Consider the following 25,573-nt stretch of genomic DNA (forward strand, 5'->3'; position numbering starts at 1 on the left):
CCGCCAGCCTGAATCCTGTCCCTCGGACCATGAGGGTAGGGGCGTGGCATTGACACGGTTGACCCTTGCAGGCGAGCCTACTAGCCGATTGATCCTAGCCGGGCCTTCCAGGACCACCCGTCTTGTCGAAGCAGGGGCCAAAGTGGTGTATTGAAGCTGGGCCCCTCAACCACCAGGATCCCCCTTTCTGAATTTCCACGGGTCGCAGCGCATGGCAAACACGCCGGATTCCATTGATGTAAGCCTGGAACCTGGGCTGTGGGCGTTGGATCCCAGTGATGGAAGTCCAGCAGCGTCACTGGGAGGTCCCCTCACCACGTACAGGTGCCCACGTTGAGGGGAGAGTGCAGAGAACAGCATAATAGAATCCTTCACATATCTTAGCATTAAGGGGCATGGAATATAATGGTCAACTGATATCTGTGGTAAAAGTGTCAGTAATCCTGAACTGTGTGCTGATAAGCTGAATAAATAATTTGCATCCACATTCAAGGAAAATTTTAAAGTTGATAATATTGAGATGGAACTAAAAGCAAAATTAGTATAATTAAAAGTGAATAAGGCACCTATAACTGATAGTCTATCACAGTGGTCCCAAACTTTTTTGGTCACGCACCCTGGAATAAAAAATTAAATATATAAGTTTAATATATATTTTTTTATCATTTACATGGAAGGCATTATATCTAAAATCACAAATAAAAAAATACAAAACAAAATTAAATTGAAGTTCAAGTACAAAATGCATGTATTTGAACATGCATGATGGATGGCATGATCAAATAAAGCTGTGCAATCGAGCAGATCTGCATATTGAAGTATTAAAAAAACATTTATTTATAATTTTTATTTTCAATTACATTTCAAAAAACTAAAGTTTTCATAATTAATAAAGATTGATTTATTGCGGATTATCTTGTCACCCCACTTTGGAGACCACTGGTCTATCTAATTTTGTTGAGGGAAGCAGCAGAAGATATTTGCAAACTTTTGCTGTTGTAATGAGAGCATCCTTGGATTCAGGCAAAGTCTCTATAGATTGCAGATGTGCAAAGAGATTTTTTATTTACAGTGGTGGCTCAAAGGGTAAAATGAGCAACTACATTATAATATAAAAAATATAATAACTATACAACTATAATATAATCCTCTTTTGTTGGATTTTATGGCCTTGCTGTGATTCTAGGAAATGAACACACTTAGTCATCAGAAACATAAATCTCAACAATCTTTCCTTTAAAATTCAGCATACTTCTTTATAATAAAGAAGTGTTTTGTTGAAATTATTATTATTATTATTATTAATAGCCATATGGTGCAAGGAAGCCTGAGGCTTATGCTGCACCAGGAAAAAAAAAACAAAAAATTCCCAAGTTACCCTGTGAGAGAGAGAGAGAGAGAGAGAGAGAGAGAGAGAGAGAGAGAGTGTGTCACAAGTAGAAGGGAATCACCAAGAAAATGAAGAATGATGATATCCAGTTCAGGACCCTGGGTGTGCCAAGCCCATACTCACCAGATGTGAGCCCCCAGGGTTGAGAAAACCATATCAACAAAAAGAAAGATCTGAAACCAGTTTACTGTCCTCATATGCTTATAGATACAAAAGACACAACAGAGGCTGGCCACCTATCTTTGTGTTGTTTTCCACTGTGAGCATCACTCATGCTATACAGCTTGTCTATTAGTTTACACACAGAAACATAAAAATTTAACTATTAAACTATACATTAATCTTCCTCATAGGTGTGGTATAGTATGACTTTACTGCATAAAGATCAAATCAATAGATGGAAAATAAATTAATATTCTAGCATTTCTTAAAAAAATGACATATGTTACTGGTGAAAAAATATTATATTGTGAATTCAACTTACCACATGTGCTACTACAGGGAGTAGGATATTTGCAGTGGCAGTGTTACTCATAACTTCAGTGAGTACACCAGCTGTAATACAGGTGATAATTACTAATGAAAGTAGGTTAATGCCCTTTAGTGATATAAAGCGATTAGCAAGCCAGCGCGACAGTCCAGATTTCTGCAGTTAAGGATGGAGGAGGGAAGAAAATAATAAAAGAATTGTATAACACAGTTAACAAATAATTATTATGTAGGGTGCATCAATTAAAACACACAGAGGTTTATCTCACTTATTTTTATAACAGGTTTATCTCACTTATTTTCATATTTGGGCTGAAATTTTTGAATATGATGTTAAAATTGAATGAAGTATGTGGCTATTTAGGTTTTACAATTCCTAAATTAAAATTTTGCCTAATCAACTTCTTTTTTCTCAATGGGAAAGTTATTTCAGTATAAAAACATTACTAGTATAATTCTGAAATGAACATAAACCATTTTATATGAGGAAGAAAAAATATAATAATGATAAACATAATAGTCACAGCAGGCAGAGAGGCAATGCAGACTGCCAAATGGTATCTACTGAAGAGTGAACATCCCATTTAGCCAGTTTTTTTTTTTTTTCCTTTTGTTTAAGAAGTACAGTGATATTTTTAGAAAAAACCAAGTCAGGGAAAAAATTTCTCATTGAGAAAAAAAAAGCACTTGATCAAGAAAAATTTTAATTCAGAATTCATAAAATCTAAATGGCAAACTAAGTAAATTACTTAGTCCAATTTTATCAACAAATTCAAAAATTTTAGCCCAAATAGGACAAAAAAAAAAAAAAAAAAAAAGCCCAAACAGCAAATTTCCTAAACCTAAATTTGTAAAATAATAAGAGAACTTTACCCCAATATAATACGTAGAACACTTCTGTATGATAGTCTCCAGCAATTAAAATAAAAAAAAAAAAAAAAAACGCAAATCTTACATTACAGTAAAAAAAATAATTAAAAAACAATTGAACACAATTAGAAATCAATCTAATGCAATTAAAAATTAAATGAATTAAAAGAAATTTAAATAATTTAATTGTGTTAGATTGTTTTTCAATTGTGTTCAATTATATTTTTTTATTGTAATGTAAGATTTGCGATTTTTTTCGTTTTAATTGCTGAAGAGTATCATATGGAAGTATTCTACATATTATATTGAGGTAACCATCTCTTATTATTTTACAAATATTGATATCAGCATAGAACATATTGAGCATTCCCGCTCTGGTTCATACTATCTAAACCTAAATATAAAAGAGATAAACTTCCCTTCCAAGTTTATTTTAACGAAATACCCTGTATATCTAATTCACTAAGCTCTTTCAGACCTACTAATATATGAGAGAATGGCTTCTATTTGTCTGTTTGAATTAATGCAGTGGTTGTCAGCTTTTTGGCACTAGTCATGAGTTATCAGTCATGACACTTTGTCATGACTGATAACAAAGTGAACGTAGCCATGATCTCAATTTTACAATTATAACCCCCTCCCAATAATTCAATAAAAACAAACCTTTTATCTTTATTCTAATCAATAGGTTAAAACTATGCCAAATGGCAACTACTTTCCTTCCTGTGTGTTTTTGCAACTTTGGTTTATCAAAATTTGTGGTGGCAGTATTTCAGCTTATTGATCAAATAGTCTTGCAGGCTGCACAAAAAAGGATCCATTGGCCACATGAGGTCCATGACTTCATTATTTGCTGACTCCTGGCTGCATTAATGCATCAAATTACACACTGAATATAAGAATTCTAATCCACATAAGAAAACAGATAAAATCTTGTCTAATTAATGAAAAATAAGAAAGATACTGTGTCACTCATACAACTGTATATGATCAAAACTTTATTCAAATAAATTTAAATAAAAATAAAACACACTGACAACTGTAGAGTTAAAAGCTATAAAACATAGATAAAATTAAAATACAAAAAAATTAAAATATACAATACCATAGCTTTCAAAGACACTGCCTCCTTTAGCAACAGGTGGAACTTTACTATCATGGCACATCTTTAAATAACATCAGCAGGATTGTGGCTCAAGGCACACGTTACTATAGGAACATGGGAATTATCTTCTTTGCCCAAATATGACGAAAAAGCCCAAACAAGGTGCACTGTTGCCTAAATATTAGTGAGATAGACCCCTCTTTCCAAGTGTGTTTTAAGGAAATACTCTGTATATCTATTTCACTAAGATCTTTCCAGACTTACTAATATATGAGAGAATGGCGGCTTGTATTTGCCTGTTTGAATTAATGCAGTGGTTAAGGAAGCAAATAGCATCCAAGCATCTTGGATGTAGTTTGCTTCCTCAATAAACAGACATACTGACATTTGCATCATGTGGGGGAAAATTGGCCAAAACCTGGAAACTTCAACCCTGATCATAAAATGGAATGGACAAGGCATCACAGAATAAGAACAGACCGCAAATATTCTAGGATGTACCTTTGAAAAGTTGTTTGCTACGGAATCATATTCTTGATCCTTTCTGGTTCATAAACAGCAAGCTGAAATGGAAAAATAAATTTCCACACTACTCAGAAAATGTCATATAACCAGCCTATCACCATAACTGAGCTAAATGGGAGTGCTACATAAAGCAAAACTAAATGTGACGAGTCATTGCTTGTTGTACTAACTTTTTATAATAAAATATTTTTGGAAGGAATCATCCAACAAATGGTTTCCAAAATCAGGAAAGGCCCATTTAAATCCAATCCTGCCAGTTGCCTGGCTAAAATTTTAGAATAAATAATACATGGTCATCTGATAAGGTTTTTAGAAATCCAAAAACTTAACCCAGATCAGCACAGTTTCAGGAAAAGTAGATAGTACAAGGGGCATTCAATAAATTATCTATCTACCTATGAAGAAAATGAGATAGAGACAAAAATCTGTGTTTATTTTTCAATGCAACTCCTCTGACCTTCAATTTTGTTGGCAATGAAGAAATACCAGACAAATAAACTTCTTTGTCCTGTCCATCAAGGAATGCAGAAACAGCAGAAGTCAGTTCATTATCATCAGCAAAGTGACGTCCACTTACATTTTTCTTGCATTGTCGAAACAGGAAATAGTCACTGAGGGCCAGATCTAGCCTGTAAGATGGATGGGCAAGTACTGTAAAGTCACAATCTCTCAAAGCAGCAGGAGAAGCAACAGCATCATGTGATTTGTGCACTGGTGCATTGTTGTCATTAAGAAGCAGCAGCAGCATGTAACTTGTGCACCAGTGCATTGTCATGAAGAAGCAACATGTGACTTGTGCACTGGTGCACTGTCATGAAGAAGCAGCAGCAGCACACTTCTGAAAAGTTTTTCATGGCATTTTTCCTCTATGACATCCCTTATCTTGTACAATACAGATGCATATGACTCCCTAGTGAATGGCCTTTGGCCCATTTCCTTCTTTTAGCATTATCACTAGCATTAGTAGAGGCATACGATGCAAGAAAGCAAGCTTATGCAGCATCAGCCAAAAAAAAAAAAAAAACACCTGCCATTTCATCTCTCCATTCGTTCCAAATGCCTGTCCAGCTCAGCCTTAAATTTATTTAGGCTATTAGCTTCCACAACAAAAGATGAAAGCCTGTTCCACCAATCAACTACCTACTGGCTAAACGCAAATTTCCACACATCTATTCTATTCTACAACTATCTTTCCTCAATTTGGAACTGTGCCCCATCAGGTTTTTTTAGTCTGAGCAAGATGAAGAATCCCATCAGCATTCAGCTTGCTCAACCCATTCAAGGTCTTATACACCTCAATCAGATCACCTCACAGGTACCTACTCTCCAGGCACTGCAATTTGTAGAAGTTAAGCCTTTCTTGGTAAGAGCACCCCTTTGTTCCCCTCGCCAATCTTGTTGCCCTTCTTTGTACTCATTCTAGCAACTCTACATCCTTCCTAAAATGAGGCCTCCAGACCTGTACACAGCACTCTAGGTGTGGCCTGACCATTGCCTTGTATAATGAGATTATCACCTCCTTTTCCCTGCTAGCAAAATTCTTATATATCATTGACAAGACTCCATGACCTGCCCTGGCAGCCTGTCTGTACTGCTCAGCAAACTTCATATTTGGCTGCCCAATTACCCCCAGGCCTTTTTCACTTTCCACTTCCCTGAGTGTAGTACCACCCAGTTGGTATGTTTCTCTTTGGTTATTGCTACCCATATGCAGTACTTTGCATTTGTCAATTTTAAACTCCAGTTGGCACTTCTCAGCCCATTTTTCCAGTTTATCTAGATCCAGTTGGAGTAGCATAATGTCATTACTGTTGTTAACAACACTGCCAACCTTTGTATCATTTGCAAACTTGGACATTAAACCTGATATACCTTCATCAATATCATTGATAAATATGCAAAACAACAATGGGCCCAACACAGAACCCTGGGGAACTCCACTAATAACATTTGTCCACGAAGAGCAGTTTCCATTAATACCACTCTCTGTTGTCTCCCACTCAACCATCCCTTTATCCATTGTAGCAGCTTACCCTTGATGCCAAACTTCTCCAATTTGTCTTCCATGTGCAAGAGTATCAAAAGCTTTCCTGAAATCCAAGTATATGATATCAAAATTATTTTTGGCATTCAGTTCCTTTGTGACCACATCATAGTAACCAATCAAATTGGTAAGAGAAGACCTCCCTTTGCCAAACCCATGCTGACTATTACTGCAGTCTTGTCTAGATGATCCTCCAATGCTTCTTTAACCAGTGATTCTATTATTCTCCCCAGAACACCAGTTAAACTAACAGGTCTATAGTTACTTGTGTTGCCTTTTGAACCTCCTTTGTGAATTCGTGATACATTTGCACACCTCCAGTCCATGGAGACCTCCCCTGAGTCCAAGGAAGCTCTCATAATTATGGCTAAGGGTTTGCTTACTTCCTTTGCTGCCTCCTTTAATATAACTGGAAAAATCCCATTCTCCCCAGGTGCCTTCTTTATGTTTTAACTTTAACAATTTCTCTTCCACTTTGCTCAGAGTTATTATAAAATCACTTAGATTCCTGTTAGCGTTTGATAAACTTCTGGCATTCCCCTCATTGAATAACTCCTCATGTGTGACTGTAGATGCAAAATACTCATTCAGTTTATCAGCTACCTGAGCATGATCATCAATAATCAATGTTAAGTGATCCAATCTGATTCATCCCTTTCGTTCTAGAGTTTACATAATTAATGAACTCCTTGCTGTTTTTCTTTGCATCCTTTGCCAAAAATTTCCCACAATCTGCCTTCTCCTGCCTAACCTCCTTTGTGACTTCATTACAGACTAGTTTATACCTGCCATAGGCTTCTGTGTCGCCTGATACTTTATATGCATTCCATACATTCTTCTTCTCTGCCACTAGCCTCATTAATTCATCTGACATCCATTTAGGCCTAAACCTCAAACAGTATTTCTTAGTTGGAATGAAAAGCCTAGTAGTCTCCAAAATTAAGTCTCTGAAGGCTTCCCATTTAGGCTTCCCATTAAGAATTCACTGTTGGTAACATCATCAGTTGATCTCACTGTACAGAATTTAAAAATTGTCTGAGACCTCTGTAGTCACCTTTATGAAAGCACAAGCCCTTCCCTTTAGCCTTGATGATAGTTACATCTTAAAACAATTCCTACATCAATACATTGTGATCACTGTCGCCCAGTGGTTCCTTTATCTGTAGATTCTTAACCACTCATCAGTAGTGAAGAATCACTACTGATAATCAGATCAAGAGTATTACTCCCTCTGGTTGCCTCTCGAACATGTTGCTGTAAAAAATATGTCATTCAATAAATCCACAAAAGTCTTGCTAGTGTGCGAGTGACCAACTCACAAGTTCCACTCAATATCTGGAAAGTTAAAATCTCCCATTATAAGACATTCTGATATACTGGCCCACTCTATTTCTGTGCACAATTGTTCATTATACTCATCAGATTCATTAAGCCTATAACACATACCTACTCTCATTTTTGCTTTCCCAGTGCTTATTTCACACCAAAAAGACTCAACACTGCATTGTTTACCAGCATCAACTGGATGCACTTCCTTAGATTTTATGTGTTTCTTAACTAACAGCATAACCCCTCCTCCCTTCCTATCCTGTCTATCCTTCCTATATACATTGTACTCCCCAAATTCCAACTCTGCACTGCCTATATCTGTGTGACACCACGTCTCTGTTATCCCAACAATATCTGCCTTTGATGTCTTGACTAGCACTTCAAGCTCATCAAATGTATTAACTATACTCCTAGCATCAATGTACATGCATCTGTTCCTGCTCTTAGCCACCCTAACACAGCCTATGTATTTACTTGTTCCACTATGACTTCCAGCAGTCCTGGAAATCTCCATTACCTTGCTTTCCAGTGTGCTGCCCATTCTAATAGAAGCAGTGCAAGAATCACTTTTGCCTCTGCCTGCAGCCACTGTTAACCTTTTAGTCTGTGTATCTCCCCCACAAATTGAATAATGATTGAATGATGCTCCAATTTCAGCAAATCCATAATTTGATACAGGTCTTCGTTCATTCTGTTATTGCAGCACAACCTAAAAACATAGTGGGATCAAAATTAGTATGATTCAAGTTGAGATATGTAGGAACGTGATAAATAATGAATTATTGAAATATGACTATGGGAAGTACCTTAGGTAGATAATTTATTGAACACCCCTCATAAAAGCAAAATCGAGCATCTGTAATGCCTTTTTAAGGAATGAACATATACAATAAGTGTCGGTTATAATGATCATTGGTTATTAGAATCAGCTACTTTATAGAATCAAATTTCAAAGAACTGATTTAATTCAATAAAATGCACTACACATTCATTGTTTATTGGAAGCACATCTTCAGTTATAAGCATAAATTTTGAACACCTTTGTGATATTATTTTCTAAAGGTCACAACCGTTGTGTTGTTTGGTTTTTAGGAGCATTAGCAACTAAGGCCATATTGCTCCGCATTCCCTGACCTTTCCACATCCTCCGTATTTGGTGGTGACGGGCTCGAACCCCGGTCTAATCAAGAAGCCTGTGCTATGCACTGCTGCTCCTTCCCACCTGGCTACGGAGGTGCCTCCCCTTCACTGAAATCTTCAATCATATAAAAAAGCAAATTTTCAAAATCTGCTCTTCATTCCTATATCTAAACTTCGTAAACTTTTTACACCATCTCACTTGCATGTGTCATGTTAGTTCCAATTTGTGTGTGCTTTGTTATTGATTGATGCTTATCTTTTTTAATGCGTTTTAAATTTTACTATCCAAAAAAAAATGTCAGTGAACAGAAAGATAGTGAATTTGAGTGTAAAAGATAAGTTATGAATATGAAACTTAAGCAAAGGGAAGCAGCAGTAAAATCAGGAGTGCCTCAGTCATCTTTATCAAAATTATTAAAATCAAGTCACACATTAAACACTAATATGATTAGTGAAACCAGAAAAAGTAAATGTGATGGGAAATGTCAAACAGTGGGTGAAGTTCTGTTCATTTTGTTCAATCAGGCCAGCTCATTCAATGCACCAATTAATTGTAGCATTCTTCTTCAAAAATCTGATGATTTTGCTGAAAAACTACATGAATAGTTTAAGGTACTGGACAGATAGCTCACAAGATGCAAGGAAGAGGCATGATAATGTTTACAAAAAACTTAACAGAAGAAAAACAGGATTCCGATGGTTCTGCAGCTGACAACTGGTTGAAAACCTCTTGGCAAATTGTATTAAGCACTCATAATCCTGAAGACAATTTTAATACAGATGAATCAGGGCTGCCCCAGACCGTTGCATGAATTTTAAAAGTTCCTCTGCATTTGTAGGAAAGAAGATCAAACACAGGATTACAGTTCTTTTAACATGCACATGACGGGAACGATCAAGATGAAGCTGTTAGTTATAAGAAAGAGTGGATCGCATAGATGTTTTAAAGGAGCAAAAGAGCCACCCGTTGAATATGCCAATAATGCCAATGCTTCGATGATAAGTTCTTTATGTGAAGATTATCTTTGTAAATGGAATTTGCAATTGGATAAGGGGAAAAAAAAAATTACATTGGTTTTGGACAACTGCCCAGCTCATCCAAAGTTTACTTTCAAAAACACTGAATTACTTTTGCTACTTTTGAATATCACATCATTGATTCAACTTCCTCAACCAGGGAATAATAAAAACCTTCAAGACCTTTTATAGATCGGAGATAAAGAATTATCTGGTCTATAGATGATGATTTGGGAACATCATCCAATATCGCAAAGAAGATAAACTTCGTATGAAAATGAGTGCCTGGAATGAAGTTTCCAAAACCTGCATTAACAACTGTTTCAAAAAATGTGGATTAATTATTCATGATGGTCAACTAACACAATACTGATCATGTAGAAAAGCCTGAAGACATGGGTGAACAGGAATTTAATGATTGAGTGGTTATAGATGGCAATCTACAAGTTACTACAGCTTTAACAGATAAAGAAATTGCCTAGTCTGTTACTGATAATTTTGCCAAGGAGGAGGAAAATGAAGATGAACCTGAATGAATTCCAGTTACAAAACTGGCAAACTCGTGAAGCAAGCTACAGCTGGCCCGAGGAGAGCGTTGGAAGAAATTGGTGCGAGAAGTGATTGTGAATATAGACTTATACAATATTGAAAAATCTATAGATAGATTTTGTAGTGATAATTTAAAGCAATCTAGGTGACTATTTTAAATTATAATCATATTACATATAATTAATATGTATATTAATTAAGCTTTGTACAAAAGTATAAATTTATTTTTACTTTGCTAACCTGTGGATAATATTCTTCTGATTTTCACATTTCATTTAATTGGTAAAAAAAGTTTGGTAAAAAGTGTAAATTTTTGCTTTATACCTTTATTTTTATAGCCTGTGGATAATATTTGTACAGTTTTGCTTATTAGAATTGCCGTTTATTAGAATCAAAATTCAATTTGCAAACACGTGATCACTATAACTGACGCTTACTGTAGTTATAATAAAATTCGACATCAAAAAGGCCTTTGACAAGCCCTATGTAATTTGGGGCTTCAAGACTGTCTACCAATATTTATATGGCAATTTTTATATCAGAGATTAAACCACATAACACAAGAAATACCAGAGTCTGTAGAGAGATACTTATATGCAAATGGTCTAACTATATCATACAGCTCACAAAATGTGTTCAAGTGAAAGACAACTACAAAATTCGGTAAATAAAATTCAACTACAGACAGCGAAAATTAGATAACAGCATCTCAAATAAAAAAACTTCATTTCTGCAGAAAATTCAAATGCACCCAGAACAAGAAAAATAGGGTCGAAACTTATTCTACTTGCCCGTAGTATAAGATATATTGGTCTAATACTAGATACCAAGTTAAAATTCCTAGAATACAGACTCAATTTTCCAGGATAGATGGTAAAAAAAAAAAAAATCCTGTATAATTGATTTCCCAGTTAATCCAAAAATACAGTTAAGTCCCCGACATACATAAGAGATACATTCCAGGACTTCTTACGTAAGTTGAGTTTTACATAACTCAGGAATGACTAATAAAATATTGTTACTGTATCCGTGATATGCCAAAATTACAAAACCACATAACATCCTCAGAAGAATGAAGAAAAATAGTTATATATTTTTCAATTAATTAGTTATGTATTTTTTATATATTTGTTATATTATATAGAAAAATAGTTATATATTTTTAATTAGTTCAATTAAAAACTTTATCTGGGGACAGTGGTGAAGTAACTGGAGGGGCACATAAGAAAGGAAAAAAAACGCATGTTATTGTACTGTAAAAATTGATATGTATTTCATAGTCTTGGTTATTATAGTTGACTTCATTGGTACCTGATCCCTTCACCGCTTCTCATATTCTTTCTACTTTACTATTGTGTTCACCATTGACACTAACAAATCTAAATTCCACACGATACGTGTTAATGTTCAACCATTTTCATACATCCTTATTGTTTTAATTTTCATCCAACTCGATCGCTTTCCTTATCTTGGTAGAAACATATGATGCAAGAAAGCAAGCTTATACAGCATCAGTCAAAAAAAACCTTCCCATTTCCTATCCATTTGCTCCAAAATTTTGTCCAGTTTTCCTTGAATTTATTTAATCTATCAACTTCCACAACAACCAATGGATGCTTATTCTAGAAATCAACTACCCACTAGCTAAAGGAAAATTTCTGCATATCTATTCTACAACTGTCTTTTCTTAATTTGAATTTATGCCCCCTCAGGTTTGTAGTCTGAGTAAGAGGAAGAATCCCATCAGCACTGAGCATGCTCAAACCATTCAAGGTCTTCTACACCTCAATCAGATCACCCCACAGGTGTCTAGTCTCCAGATGGTGCAATTTGCAGAACTTAAGCCTTTCTTGGTAAGAGCACCCCATCATTCCCCCTCTCCAATCTTATTACCCTATACTTCATGACTTACTCCGGCAGCCTCTCTGCAATGCTCAGAAAACTTCATATCTGTCTGCACAATTACCCTAGGGTCTTTTTCATTCTCCAGTACTGAATATAGTACCACACAGTTGGTACATTTCTCTGGGATTACTTATATCCACATGCAGTACTTTGCATTTGTCAATGTTAAATTTCAGTTGTCACTTCTCAGCCCATCTGCCCAACTTTTCCAGATCCTGTTGCAGTACCATACTGTCATTAACAATTCTGCCAACCTGTGTCATCTGTAAACTTCGACATAAACGTCGTGGAAGTTGATAGCCTAAATAAGTTTAAGGCTCAGCTGGACAGGTATTTTGAACGAACAGAGGGGTGAAGTGGAAGTGGTTATTTTTTATTTATTTATTTATTTATTTTTTGGCTGATGCTGCATAAGCTTGCTTTCTTGCATCAAATGCCTCTACTAATGCTAATGCTAATTATATCTTCATCAATATACAAAAAAACAACAATAGGCCCAACACTGAACCCTGGGGGACTCCACTAATAACATGATTCACAAAGAGCAGTGTCCATTGATTACCGCTGTCTTCTCCCACTCAACTATCCTTTTATCCATTATACCAACTTGTCCTTAATGTCATACTTCTCCAGTGCGCAGTAGTCTTCCATGTGCAACAGTATCAAAAGCTTTCCGGAAATCCAAGTATATGATATTAAAATTATTTTTTGTATCTAGTTCCTTTGTGGTCACATCATAGTATCCAATCAAATTGGTCACACAAGACTTTCCCTTAACAAACCCATGCTGTGTCTGAATTATTATTGCAGTCCTGTCTAGATGATCCTGCAATGCTTCTTTAACCAGTGACTCCATTATTTTCTCCAGATCAGAAATTAAACTAACAGGTCTGTAATTACTTGTGTCACCCTTTGATCCCCCTTTGTGAATTGGGGATATATTTCCACCTCTTCAGTCAGTGGGGACCTCCCTTGAGTCCAAGGATGCTCTCATAATTATGGCTAAGGGTTTGCTTTCTTTCTTTGCTGCCTCCTTTAATACAACTGGATAGGTCCCATTCACCTCAGGTGCCTTTCTTATGTTTAATTTCAACAAATTTTGCTCCACTTTGCTCTCGTTATTAATACGTTTACAGAAGAAGACAGAAGCAATAATCCATTGAAAAAACAAATTACTTATTTATTCAATAAATAAGTAGTATTATTTGTAATAAGTTGTAATACTACTTATTTATTGAATAAATAAGTAGTATGACAACGAAATATATTAGGAGCAAATAGTGTTTTTAATCATATTTTAAATTATTTTGCCTGCCTTGACCAACTTTTGTGTTAAATTCAAGTTGGATTTACACATCATTGTGGAATGTATGGTTTTTATATCTATTGTAAAATAGTTCATTATTGCAAGTGACTTCATTCATCACCCCCTTAATTTCTATTTGCAAAAATATTCTTTCCACATTTCCAATGTGTACTAGAATGGCAAACAAAAAGCTACACAATTCCTCAAATTCTGAGGTCTGTTCTTGAAATTGATATTTTGGAAAAAATATATGACCACCCATAGCAAGATCTGCTAAGCCACTTATCATTCCTTTCTTTCAATTCTTCAGTAATCAAATTTTTAAGCAATGAAAATTGATTAAATAACAAATTTTTATCAAAGCACATGTCAATAACGTATTTACACATATTTTTAATATCTTCCCAAACTGGGGGATTTTAAGAGCACCCACTCCATATACTTCAATTTCAGTAAGGCTTGAACCCATTTTTTTTTAGATAGTCACAGGTGGTAATGTAAATCTCAAAAATTTTCTCTTTAAATGTTTCTATTTTATCCTTTTCAATATTATCTGATAAAATTCTGAGGGCATCCAAAGGAATAAATTTTTCATCAATGTGTAATGCAAGCATGTCAAAGACATGCTTGCATGTCTTGGACATAATTCTTTACCTCAATTAAGCTATTTTGCACAACTTCAATTTTTAGAATTTGTTAATTAAATAATCCAAGAATGTTAAGCATTGCATGGAAGTATGCTTCATTTAGTAGCAATTCATATCTGGTAGTGATTCAATTTTTTATATATTTTTATCTGAATTCCTTTTATTTTGCAAATATAATGAATAACTAAATCTTTTCTGTTTTGTGATTGCTTGTGTCCATAGATATTCTAAAACAGTGACCTTTTTAAATCCTGCAATAAATCTTGTCTACAAAATACCCTAATAACATTTTTAATAAGAGGTGCAGTTTTATAGTTCATGTGCATGAATATTTACCAGATATTTCTGAGTCAGAAAATAGTTCATTCTTGCAATCAGCTGATCTAAATGAATGGTGGTGTTTAATGATATGATAGGCCATTGTGGATAAGTGTTAACTCACTTGCTTGAATAAGATGGTCCTGGACTGGATTTTTCACTCGAAAGTGCTATTTTGCAAAAAAAAAAAAAAAACCATTTCCAAGAAAGCTGATTTGATTTTATGCTTTTTTGTATTAACATGGTCAGTTTTGTCAGCTTATGTCTGCCTGCCGCTACTGTTACTCTTTTAGTTTTTGAACCCTTCCCCCAAGCTAGCAGTTTTCCGACCCACCTAACGCTGCCTCGATAGCATCAGCAAATATTTTTGCACCCTTTCTATTTAAGTGTATCCCATCCCTGTAAAAGCACTCTCCTGTCAGCAAGCACAGACCGCTGAAAAAAATTCTACCCCGTGAGCCATGCACAATCTCTCCAGGGCTGAATTGATTGACAAGGCTCTCATCATATACTCCCTCCTATCATGTCTGGGCAGAATTGCAGACACTTTCATTTTAAACCTAATTCGGAAAATTTTTTTTCAGCATTAACCTGTACTTGTTAAGTTGATCTCTTACTCTTAAGGTCATTAGTGCCATTGTGTACAACAACATCACCTCTTGTGCCCTTAAAAGATGATATCTGCCCTACAACGTCATCAACTTTCGCCCCTGGTGGACATACCCTGGTCCTGTTCCACCTATCCTTTTTGCATAATATATTCCCGGTCTTCCTCACAATAGTGTCACCAACAATAACTACTTCCTGTGGGACCAGTGCATTTTGAATTGGAGATTGCTGCTGTGTTGCCTGATGCACAGGAGTCAACTCTGGCATTGAGTTGGGCAGCTGAAAGCTTGATGGGCCCCTCATATTAATATCTTTGAGGGCATCTACCCTACACCTCAAACTCTCATAGATGCCCATCAGAATGCTGAGTTGGTGCCTAATTTCTTCAGTCTCTGCACCTAGCACACACACACACACACACAAAAACAGCCTTCTTGGCTAGATCATGTCCTGTTCTAGACAGGTCTGCAAACATTTCACATTTCACACATTTTTTTAGATTCTGATGCATTGGAGAATGGATCCCTTAGGTTCTCCCGTGAGCCACAGTACTACTGCTACTTTGTGCTCTAGTCTGGGTCATGATTCTGTTTAAGTATAATTTAATTAACAATGAAATTTAATAAGATTAATAAATTTTACTGATTAATTGATAATACAATACTAATCTAACAGATTTCTAATACAGTGCTACGTATTTCGCTATTTAGTTTTACATTAAACCTTACACTATGAAGTTCAGGATTTATGTTACGCTATTCCATATCATATAACAATGGCAGCAAGTTACGAACAGTAAGATCTACGGACACTAAGTATTAACTTTCAAAATTGCTATCTAAATTCAAATAAACCACGGAGCTTGACTAGGACTGTAAAGCTACTTATAGAAAATAATTTAATTATATAATATTGGTGTAGTTAATTTAAACCCATATCATATTACGCCTTCTGCATTGAATTTTCAAATACAAAAAATAATTTAGTATAACAATTAAGTCAATAAACGACTAAATATATATAAAAACTTAGCATTCGCCAGAGCTGAAAAAATCTTGGCCAACAGGTAATAACCTCATACCCAGCTTTCCCACCATGACAAATGTTTATGTAGCATTTGCACACCTCAAACTCCATTTCATTATTATTTCTTCCTCTCTTCTGAATACTCATCATTAAAGGTACATTTTCTGCTTAAGGGTTCTTCAAAAACTATTACCAATTAAAATAAATAATTACTTAAAATTTGGCAGACTATGTAAAAATACACAATATTTCATCCCTTAGACTCAAACTAAATTTAACAATTTAAATTTGGACTTTAGAATTATTTAAAATTTTAAATGTTTTTGAGCTGAAAAAAATTATTTTATATATGCAAATTAAGTAACTGTTATATGCACAGTACTTTTCATTAACAGTTTTAAAAATGAAAGCCAACAAAATTTGCTCTATAGTAAAAATAAAAATCTAACTTGGAAACAATAGCATTCTAGAGGTTCATAGTAACACAATTAAACACACAATCACTGATAAATTAGTGAAAAGCTATTCGGGCGCACTCAAAATTTACCTCAGAAACTTTTTTGCAGGAAAAAATATTTTCTCCATATAGTTGTATATTTTGGAAAGTAAAAATTAAGCTATAATTATTTTTTCACTGCAAGTAGGTACAAGATTATAATTTTTTTTTAAAGTGTAAATTACACAATAAGTTGTCCATAGACCTTATTTACATTTTGTGTTTGTATTTCACTAATCTACACAAATATATAACTAGAAGAGTAAATAAAAATGTTCTTACCCATAAATAATATCCTCTGTAGATATGTTGTGGATTTGGATGTCCACTACAGTTATCCACTGAAAAGAACATTTGCTATTCTTTCATGCAAAAGTCAAGAAGACAATTGGAAATCATGCCTTGAATATTTCTAAGAATTAGAAAGGATTGTGAATGGTGTACTAGCGTGTACACGACCTCACGATTCTCAGTACTACTAACGACACTGTTCGGAGAATTACCAAGATATTCAGACAGCAAGCATGGGGAGGTAGTTGTATTAATGCATAAGAGTACATGTGAACAGGCGAAGTTTTTATGGCTCCAGCAAATAGAAAGTTTTTGCTTTTTTATTGACTTAAATTGGCATATTAATTTATTTTTTAGAGTTGCTTTATATTCCTAGTAACAATACTTTTGTTTAAATTGAATTTAGATAGAGATTTTGTAGGTTATTACTTAGTATTGGTAAGGGTATCAAATCCACGTGTAGACAGGTTTTGCAGCTCCCGCGAACGAAAGTTTTTAATTATACTTAGCCGCTTTATTGACTTAATTGTTAGATTAAATTATTTTTTATAAGTAGCTTATGGACCTAGTCAAGCTCCGTGGTTTATTTTTAATTTAAAAAGCACGATTTGAAAAGTAAATACAGGCATACCTCGGTTAACGTTACCTCTGATAACGAAGCTTCGATATAACGAAGTCCGCAATTTCAAGCCCCATTTAACATAAAAAATATTCCAGTTTAATCACCTGAAATCTAAACAAACTGAAGAAATTACGGAAACCTTTGGGGCTTCTCGTGGTTGGTTCAAGAAATTTAAAAAACGGGCCAGGATTCATAGTGTAAAATTAACAGGAGAAGTTTCCAGAAAAACTAAAGGAAATAATTGAACGTGAAAAATTTCCACCAAATTTGGTGTTCAATGTTGACGAAAGCGGTTTGTTCTGGAAACGGCTACCAACAAAAAGCTTCATTTCTATTGAAGAAAAATCAGCTGCTGGGTTCAAAGCAGCCAAAGACCGTTTAACGTTACTCTTTGGATCAAATGCCTCTGGCGATTATAAATTAAAATTGTTATTAGTTTACCATTCAGAAAATCTGAGGGCGTTAAAAGGTAACATAAAAATGAATTTACCTGTAATATGGAAAGCAAATAGAAAAGCGTGGGTTACCAAGGAGTTATTTACTGATTGGTTTGTTAACCACTTTTGTCCTGAAGTAAAACGGTATTGTCAAAAAAACAACTTTGAAGAAAAAGCTCTTTTGTTGTAAGACAATGCTCAGGGACATCCTACTGATCTTAACACGTTGGACACATGCATTCCTGTCAAAGTTGTGTTTCTTCTAGCAAACACAACTTCCCTGATTCAACCATTGGATCAGGGAGTAATAGCATCATTTAAAGCTTATTATCTGCATCAAACATTAAGCAGTTTAACTGAACTAGAGGATAAAGAGGAAATGACAGTTAAAACGTTTTGGAAAAACTACACCATTAAAAACATTGATAGTTCTTGGAAAGAAGTCACTAAGAAATGCTTACATGGAGTTTGGCGCAAAATATGGCCAGAAGTTGTACTAGAAGAAGAAAATAACATCCAAGAAATTAGAAATGAAGTTATCCAGATGGCTCAATCAATAGGTTTCGAAAATGTCGATGAAGAGGATGTTAGAAATTTATTGAATGCAGAAGATGGTTTTTCAGTGGAAGATTTAGAAAACCTTGTTAGCAACGAAGACAAAGATAATGAAGACGAAGTTAAAGAAGTTCCTGCTGAAAAAGTGTTAACAACCAAAGATTTAAAAAGGTGCTTAAATGACATTGAAAACGTTTTAAATTTTTTTAGTGAAAATGATCCTGATTTAGGAAGAAGTTTTATTGTTAAGCGATCAGTGTTAAATGCAATAACTCCGTATAGGCAATTGTTAAATGAAAGAGAAAAAAACATAAGCAATCAACTTTAGACTCATATTTTAAAATGTGATTTCACTTTGTATGTAAGTTGACTGTTTATTTAATAAAACTTTTCTTTGTTCGAAAAAAAAGCTTTTCATTTTCTTTACGTAGGAACGTATCCCTATTCTGGCCATAGTATTTTTACCTCTGAAAACGAAGTTTCGTTTAACGAAGTAATTTCGTGGAACGCATCCTATTCGTTATTCGAGGTATGCCTGTAATTCCTCGTGTCTGTAGAATAATAGTTCTTAAATTGCAGCCATTGTTATATGATACAACGTGTGCACCAAACTAGATAGTGAGTACAGTAGTATCAATTAATCAGTAAAATTTATTAATCTTATTAAATTTCATTGTCAACTGAATTGTACTTTTTTAACTAAATAAATATATCAACCTAGTTTTCACAAACGTAATATCATAAATTAATACATATAAGTTGACAGGGGATAAGAAAGTCATATAACGTAACTCGGAGATAATATTCAATACCGAAATACATATATATAGTGTTATAACTGCATTGGGATATAAGTTTAGGGTTATATTTTGTACTGGAATTTTATTGAACTTGAATAGAAATCATGACTCAGATCAGAGCAGCAAAAGCAAAAGGCTCAAACTAATGGAAGTGCTGTGGCTCAGGGGGAGAACTGAGGATGGCAGTTGTCCTCTGAATCACAGTCTATTGAAATGCACTGCTTGTTTGATGTTTGTGGAGCAATTAGGAATGGGACATGATATTGCCAAGGGGAATGTCTCTGTGTGTGTGAGATGTAAGGAGTGTGAGGAAATAAGGTGCCAACTCAGCATTGTTATGGGCTTATATGAGAGCTTGAAGGACAGGGTGGATGCCCTTGGAGGATTTAAGTTGAGGGGCCCATCAAGCTCTCAGCTTCCCACATCAATGCCAGAACTTGCACTTGAACATCATGCAACACAGCGGCAACCCCCAAGGCAGAATGCGCTGGTCCCAAAGGAACTAGTTGTTGTAGGTGACTCTATTGTCAGGGAAACGGGGAACATATTTTGCAAAAAAGGATAGATGGAACAGGACCAGGGTATGTCTATCAGATGCAAAGGTTGATGACATTGTAGAGCAGATGTCATCTTTTAAGGGCACAAAGGGTGATATTGTTGTATACATTGGCACTAATGATATTAAGAGTACGAGACCGGCAGAATAACTTAAAAAGTACAAGTCAATGCTGAAAAAAAGCCATGAGTTAGGGTTGAATTTGAAGTGTCTGCAATTCTGCTTAGACACGATAGGAGGTAGTATGTGATGAGAGCCTTGTCGATCAATTTGGCCCTGGATAGATTGTGCAGGGCTCAAGGGGTAGAATTTTTCTCAGCCTGGTCTGTGCTTGTTAACAGGAGAGACTACTTCTACAGGGATGGGATACACTTAAATAGAAAGGGTGCAAGAATATTTGATGATGCTATCGATGCAGAGTTAGGTGGGTCGGAAAATTACTAGCTTGGGGGGGATACAGGGACTAATAGATTAACAGTAGCCGCTGGCGGAGGTGAAAGTGATTCTTGCATTGCTTCTATTGAAATGCAATTGAGTAGGGGACTGGAATGCAAGGAAATGAGGATTTCCAGGACTGATGGGAGTCGTAGTGGAAGAAGTAAATACATGGGCTGTGTTAGGGTAACTAAGAATAGGAACAGGTGCATGTATACTTGAATGTACACCAATGCTAGGAGTATAGTTAATAAATTCAATGAGCTTGAAGTGCTAATCAAGACATCAAAGGCAGATATTATTGGGATATCAGAGACGTGGTGTCACACAGACATAAGCAGTGCAGAATTGGAATTTGGAGAGTACAGTTTGTACAGAAAGGATACACAGGACAGGACAGGAAGGAAGGAGGGATTATGCTGTTAGTTAAGAAACATAAAATCTAAGGAAGTGCATCTAATTGACGTTGGTGGGCAATGCAATAATGAGTCAGTGTGGTGTGACATAAGCACTAGGAAAGGGAAAATGAGAGTAGGTGTGTGTGTGTGTTATAGGCCTAATGAATCTGATGAGTAGAATGAGCAATTGTGCAGAGAAATAGTGGGCCAGTAAATCAAAGTGTCTTATAATGGGGAATTTCAATTTCCTAGAGATTGTGGGTTGGTCACTCACATACTAGCAAAGCTTTTGTGGATTTATTGGATGACTGTTTTCTAAAGCAGCATGTTTGGGAGGCAACTAGGAGTAATACTGTTTAGCATTAGCATTAGTAGAGGCATATGATGCAAGAAAGCAAGCTTATTCAGCATCAGCCAAAAAAAAAAAAAACACACCACTCCCATTTCACCCCTCCGTTCGTTCGAAATACCTGTCCAGTTGAGCTTTAAATTTGTTTAGGCTATCAACTTCAACAACAAGTGATGGAAGTCGGTTCCACCAACCAACCACCCGCTGGCCAAAGGCAAATTTCCGCACATCTATCCGACATCCATCCTTCCTCAATTTGAATTTATGCCCTCTGAGGTGATTATTCTGAGCAAGATGAAGAATCCCATTGGCATTGAGCATGCTCAAACCATTCAAAGCCTTATACACCTCTATCAGATCACCTCGCTGGTGCCTAGTCTCCAGACTCTGTAATTTGCAAAACTTAAGCCTTTCTTCGTAAGAGCAACCCCTTGTTCCATTCACTAATCTTGTTGCCCTTCTCTGTACCCGTTCCAGCAGCTCTACATCCTTCTTGAAATGAGGCCTCCAGACCTGTATACAGTACTCAAGATGTGGCCTAACCATTGCCTTATACAAGGGAATAATCACCTCCTTATCCCTGCTAGAAAAATTCCTGTATATCATTGACAAGACACCATGAGCTATTCTTGCAGCTCGTCTGCACTGCTCAGAGAACTTCATATCTGCCTGCACAATTACCCCCAGGTCCTTTTCATTCTCCACCACTGTTAGTGCAGTACCGCAGAGTTGATACGTTGCTCTGGGGTTACTGTTTCCCATATGTAGTACTTTACATTTGTCAATGTTAAACTTCATTTGCCACCTCTCAGCCCATCTGTTCAACCTTTCCAGATCCTGTTGCAGCAGCATAGCATCAGTAGTGTCCTTAACAACTCTGCCAACCTTTGTATCATCTGCAAACTTGGACATTAAACTTGATATCCCATCATCAATATCATTCATAAACACCGAAAACAACAACGGACCCAACACTGAACCCTGAGGAACTCCACTAATAACATTAGTCCACGTTGAGCAGTGTCCATTGATTACCACTCTCTGTCTTCTGCCACTCAACCATCCCCTTATCCATAGCAGCAATTTGCCTCCAATGCCACACTGCTCCAATTTGTGCAGCAGTCTTCCATGTGCAACAGTATCAAAAGCCTTTCTAAGATCCAAATATATAATATCAAAGTTATTCGCTGCATCCAGTTCTTTTGTGACTACATCATAGTATCCAATCAGATTGGTCAGGCAAGACCTGCCCTTAACAAAACCATGCTGCGTCTGAGCTATAACTGAATTCTTGTCTAGATGATCCTGCAGTGCTTCTTTAACCAATGCCTCCATTAATTTACCTGGAACAGAAGTTAAACTAACAGGTCTATAATTACTTGTGTCAGCCTTTGATCCTCCTTTGTGAATTGGGGTTACATTTGCACATCTCCAGTCTATGGGTACCTCCCCTGAGTCCAAAGAAGCTCTCATAATTATGGCTAGGGGTTTACTTACTTCCTTTGCTGCCTCCTTTAATATAACTGGATAGATCCCATCCACCCCAGGTGCCTTTTTTATGTTTATCCTCAACAGTCTCTCCTCCACTCTCCTCTCAGTTATTACAAAATCATCCAGCTCACTGCCAATGTTTACTTTACCTGCATCATTCTCCTTCCTGAATAACTCCTCATGCGTGAATGTAGATGCAAAATACTCGTTTAGATTGTTAGCCACCTGAGCAGGATCCTCAACTGTTGAACCATCAATATCCAGTGGACCAATCTGATTCATCCCTTTCCTTCTTGAGTTTAAATATGTAAAGAACTCTTTTCTGTTTTTCTTTGCATCCTTTGCCAAGGATTTTTCGTAGTCTGCCTTTGCCTGCCTAATCTCCTTTGTGACTTGGTTACAGACCAACCTATATCTATCATAGGCTTCCATGTCACCCATTAATTTGTATGTATCCCATGCATTTTTCTTCTCTGCCACATGTCTCATTAGTTCATCTGACAACCATTTAGGCCTAAACCTTGAACAATATTTCTTAGTTGGTATGTAAAGCCTGGTAGCCTCCAAGATTAGTTCCTTGAATGCTTCCCATTTTGAATTTGCTGTTGGTAACATCATCAGTTGGTCCCACTGTATAGAATTTAAATACTGTCTCAGACCATCATAGTCGGTCGCCTTTACGAAAACAAAAACCCTTCCCTTTACCCCTGATGGTAGTTACCTCCTTGAGTAAATCCCACTTCAACACACTGTGATCACTGCCACCTAGTTGTTCATTTATCTGCAGATTCTTAACGCATGAAGAATCACTACTGATAATCAGATCAAGAGTATTACTCCCTCTTGTTGCCTCACAAACATGCTGATGTTGAAAACAATCATCCAATAAATCGACAAAACCCTTGCTAGTGTGCGAGTGACCAACCCACAAATTCCAGTCAATATCTGGGAAATTAAAATCCCCCATTATAAGACTCTCTGATTTACTAGCCCACTCTATTTCCCTGTACAATATCTTATTATACTCATCAGAATCATTAGGCCTATAGCACACTCCTACTCTCAATTTTGATTTCCCTATACTTATGTCACACCAAACTGACTCGACACTGCCCTGTCCATCAATGTCGACTGGCTTCACTTCCTTGGATTTTATGTGTGTTTTAACTAATAGCATAACCCCTCCTCCCCTCCTGTCCTGTCTATCCTTTCTATACACATTGTATTCCCCAAATTCCAGTTCCGCATTACTTATATCTGTGTGACACCACGTCTCTGATATCCCAATAATATCTGCCTTTGATGTTTTGAGCAATACCTCAAATTCATCAAATTTATTTACCAAACTCCTAGCATTTGTGTACACGCAGGTATACATGCACCTGTTTCTATTCTTAGCTACCCTAACACAACCCATGTGTTTACTTGTACCGCAATGACTCCCAGCAGTCTCTGAAATATCCTGCATCTTGTTTTTCAGGTTTCTGCTCATTTCAATAGAAGCAGTGCAAGAATCACTTCTACCTCTGCCAGTGGCTACTGTTAATCTATTAGTCCTTGTATCCCCCCCAACTAGCAGTTTTCCGACCCACCTAACACTGCCTCGATAGCATCAGCAAAAATTCTTGCACCCTTTCTATTTAAGTGTATCCCATCCCTGTAGAAGCAATCTCTCCTGTTAACAAGTACAGTCCAGGCTGAAAAAAATTCTACCCCTTGAGCCTTGCACAATCCCTCCAGGGCCGAATTGATCGACAAGGCTCTCATCATATACTCCCTCCTATCGTGTCTGGGCAGAATTGCAGACACTTTCAAAGTCAACCCTAATTCACGGCTTTTTTTCAACAGTGACCTGTACTTGCTAAGTAATTCCTCCGGTCTCCTATTCTTAATATCATTAGTTCCAATGTGTACAACTATATCACCTTTTGTGCCCTTAAAAGATGATATCCGCTCTACAACGTCATCAACCTTTGCCCCTGGCAGACATACCCTGGTCCTATTCCACCTATCCTTTTTACAAAGCATGTTCCCCGTTTCCTTGACAATAGAGTCACCAACAACTACTAGTTCCTGTGGGACCAGCGCATTCTGCCTAGGGGGCTGCCTCTGTGTTGCCTGATGACCAAGTGCAAGCTCTGGCGTTGATGTGGGCAGCTGAGAGCTTGATGGGCCCCTCAATTTATTTCCTTCGAGGGCATCCACCCTGTCCTTCAAGCTCTCATAAAGGCCCACAACAACGCTGAGTTGTCGCCTAATTTCCTTGCACTCCTTACGTCGTGCACACACAAAGACATCCCCCTTGGCAGTATCATGTCCTGTACCCGACTGCTCTGCAAACATCAAGCAAACAGTGCATTTTAAAAGACTGTGATTCAGAGGGCAACTGCCCCCCTCAGTTCTCCCCTGAACCACAGCACTCCCATTAGCTTGAGCCTTTTGCTTTGCTGCTCTGGTCAGAGTCATGATTCCGATTTAATTCAATAAAATTTCAAAACAAAAATTAAATCCTTAAGTTATATCCCAAAACAGTTATGTTATATATATATATATATATATTTTTTTTTTTTTTTTTTTTCGGTATCTAGTGTTTTCTACGAGTTCCCTTTATACAACTTCCGTATCACATGTACCACTATAGTTATGTATTAATTATTTGTTACGATTAAGTCGTTATATATATATAGAGTTAAAAATACAGTTTAATTGACAATAAAGTTTATCAAGATTAATAGATTTACTGATTAATTGACAATATTATATTATGCACTATGCTACACTAAGCTTATGCTATCGTGTGAAAATGGCAGGAATTCTCGAACGGTACTTCTACGGACTCGTAAGTATTGATTAGCTTCCAAATCTCGCTATCTC

The sequence above is a fragment of the Mastigoproctus giganteus genome, chromosome 5 (genome assembly GCF_048544385.1).
Source record: "Mastigoproctus giganteus isolate SK-2022 chromosome 5, ASM4854438v1, whole genome shotgun sequence".
Lineage (NCBI taxonomy): Eukaryota > Metazoa > Arthropoda > Arachnida > Uropygi > Thelyphonidae > Mastigoproctus > Mastigoproctus giganteus.